The following is a 3,601-nucleotide window of genomic DNA, read 5'->3' as shown; positions in this document are numbered from 1 at the left end:
AGACATGGCCATCTGGCATTTGTCTGTGCCATGGTGAATCATTGTATGGCCCTGTGAGTAGTGTACTCCTGCACATTGTCCTCCCTGTCAACACCTGCTGATGCCACCCACCTCAGCAGTATTGGCTGAAATTCTAATAACAGATAAACTCAGTGGCATGTGCGATAACTACATAGTGCATATCTCCTTGCAGTGATGTGCCTGTTTAACCTATCTCTGTGCAATGGTCATACATTTAATACCACATGCCTACCTGCCAGCCTCCCCATTGTCCTCCTTTACAGGGCCTTCTGTTGTCATCTACCTTAACAGCAATAGCTGACAGTCTCAAAACAGATAAGATCTGTGGTGCATGTGATACACCCATAGTGTTCTAGCATATACTACTAGAGAGATGGGGGTTCTAATCTTGCAACAGGCAAGTGTGGGGGGGGGAGCATGATGTGTAAGGTCCTGTGCCTACCTGTCAACCTTCCCATTGGCCTGCTTTATAAGGCCTGCTGATGTCATCCACCTTAACAGCACTGGCTGACAACCTCAAAACAGAAAAGCTGTGTGGCACATGCAATAAGTACATAATGTTATAGTGTACATAACTAGATATGTAGGGATTATACTTTCAGTAAGGGCAACTCTGTGAGTGTGTGTAAATATATCCCATGCAGCAGTGTGCCTCTCTTGCTTAACTGGGTGCAATAGTTTAACATTTTAAGGCCCTGTGCCTCTCTGTTGACCTCCCTATTGGCCTCCTTTATAAGGCCTGCTGATATCATCCACCTTAACAACACTAGCTGACAGAAAAGCTGCATGGCACATGCAAGAAGTATGTAGTGTTATAGTGAACATAACTAGATAGGTAGAAGTTCTACTCTCAGTAAGGGCAACTCTGTCAGAATGTGTGTATATAAATATGCCCTCTTGCAGCAGTGAGTCTGTCTCACCTATCAGTATGCAATGGTTATACATTTTCAGGCCCTGTTAACCATCACCCCATTGGTGTCCTTTACAGGCCCTGCTGATGTCATCCACCTTAACAGCACTGGCAGCACTCCACAACACATAACCTCCATAGAGCATGTGATTAGTCTATGGTCCTATAGTATCTGCAACTAAAAAGGTAGGGGTTCTAATAACAAAAAGGCAAGTGTCTGTGTGTGTGTGTGTGTGTGTGTGTGTGTGTTAATATACCCTCTTGCAGTAGTCTGTCAGTCTTGCCTATGTGTGGGCAATGGTTAAACATTTTAAGGCCCTGTGAGTACCTGCTGCCCTAAATTTATCACATCTACCTAGGCATAAATGCTATCTGCTACCACCTACATTTGTAGGTACACAACACTCAGGTGACATGTATCAAGGGAGGCATGTCTTGTCATGGAGGATGCATGCAGGATTATGCTGTCCACCCCATTCCTCCTGACACACTGGTATACACAGATGCACCTTGATAACCATGCACATATAAAGCCTTACCTTGCTGATGTCAGATGTCTGCTTTGCTACCATGCCATCCTGAGCCACTGTATTGCTATCAAGTCTCTACAGGGTAGTCACTCACAGCCCTGCAACAGAAACATACAAAGTTCTGAGAGACACCTATAAATCTGCGACACCTCCGCCAATCTAACATTATGCAACAAATACACAAACATGTTAATGTGTACTTATGACACATGCTAGCAGACAGCACCTCTCATGCCATAACAGAACCACAGTAAACAATGTAATGTACTATACTCACCCTGTGCATCATATATGTATTTGCATGTCCCTGCATCAATGTTATGGATAGGAGGAATATGGTGCAGGTATCATCACATGCACAGGGTGTGGTGTGGGGATGTCAGAGACCTAGGCTATGCCAAACATTTGACATCATGTGTGGGGATCAGGAAGAAGTGGTGGTCAGCTGGGCCATTGAGATGTACTCTGTGTGTGTGTGTGTGTGTGTGTGTGTGTGTGTGTGTGTGTGTGTGTGTGTGTGTGTGTGTGTGTGTTAGTGACCTGCATGTGACACTGATGTATGAGTGTGTGTGCATACACAGTCAAGCCATGTGCTAGCCCTACACATGTGTATGTTGGACAGCAGTGGACTGTACATGGCAGACTGTGCAGTTCATCATCTCTGGCCATGAACATGATGGTACTAGTCACTGATGGTGACTGGTGTCTGCTGGACCTGTGTCTTTCATGGGACCAGCCAGGACAACGTGCTCATGGCCTGCTATGTTGTGATGTGGACAGCACCCTCCCTTCTGTAGTGCTGGAGGTACTGCCACTACAGGAGTGTTGAGTGTGCATGGCCACATGGACTCTCAGCAGATGTTGTTGCTGACCTGTGGCCATGTGTCCAATGCCATACTCCCACCACATGTTCTAGCACAGACAATGAGTGGTCAAGGACTGACAATGTCTCTCCCCACCATCTGTCCATTCCATCAGTGAAGTGATGCATGGGGTCACCAATGTAGTCAGGGATGCCAGACAGTAATGCATCCATGACCCTGAGCATCCATCTGGTGTTTCATTCGAAACATGCCTGTGCCTACATGATGGCCGAAACATGTGTCTAGTGACTCGTGATGTGACACCTGCGACAGGTGGTGGATGGCCAGCACTCCTCCTTGAGCATCCCTGTCAATCTGCCTGTGTGGTACCTTGCCAGCTCTCTGGCTATGGCTAGTGTCTACACTCACTGATGCCATAGTTGCCACACTTTCCTCTTTGATGCCGACACACTCTGACTGTCCAATATCTGTGGCCACAGGGGACTGGGTATGTGTGGGCATACTGACTGTGTGTGGAGACATTTGGGGAGAAAGTGGGATGTCAACCCATGGGACAGATTCAACCCCCAGCAACCACACCTGTGTCTCACTCTGGCCACCATCATCATCAGAGATAGAGTCCGATGAGACACAGGCATCAGGTTGTGAGGGGGGCACACTCCAACCCCCACAGTAACTTGTGAGGAGGAAGTCAACATACCTACATTAATATCTGCACTATTATGTCTGCTAAGCCACACACACACATATACAGGTGAGATGCCACAACTGCATTATACATACCAAATCTTATCTATGATCCCATGCACAACACACACATGCAGATTACAACATATACAGACAAGACAGGCCCTTAATAACATGTACTGCAGCTACATCCAGTTAAATTTTCCAGTACTATAAACCTGTGAGATAAGTGATATGTCAGTGTATATGATGGCCCTACACCTACAACACAGTGCAACCATCATCACCATACTATTGCCCCCTATATAGCAGAGTACATAGACCTTCACAAAAATAAGTGCAAATATAGTACAGCTCCTGAAAATACACTACTGTGATTACTGATTCAATGCACTGCAGAGAACCCCTCCCAAACTGGGCAGACAAGTGTTGTACTCTGGCTAAGCATAACAGCTGTGCCTACAGCAAACTGGCTGCCCATAACATTCTTAGGGTATATATTAGCCATTCCAAAACAGTTTCAAATTCACCAGCTATGGGATGTTGGACTCAAGCCACACCAGATTTAACTATGGAAATGTGAGGGAGAGGTATTGTCAGCAAACAGAAATGTGGAATTGTTACAGGAT

Source organism: Protopterus annectens, chromosome 4.part0 (assembly GCF_019279795.1).
Source record: "Protopterus annectens isolate FY-2018-M chromosome 4.part0, PAN1.0, whole genome shotgun sequence".
Lineage (NCBI taxonomy): Eukaryota > Metazoa > Chordata > Ceratodontiformes > Protopteridae > Protopterus > Protopterus annectens.
The sequence above is the reverse complement of the archived record's forward strand: the minus strand, read 5'-3'. Positions refer to the sequence as shown.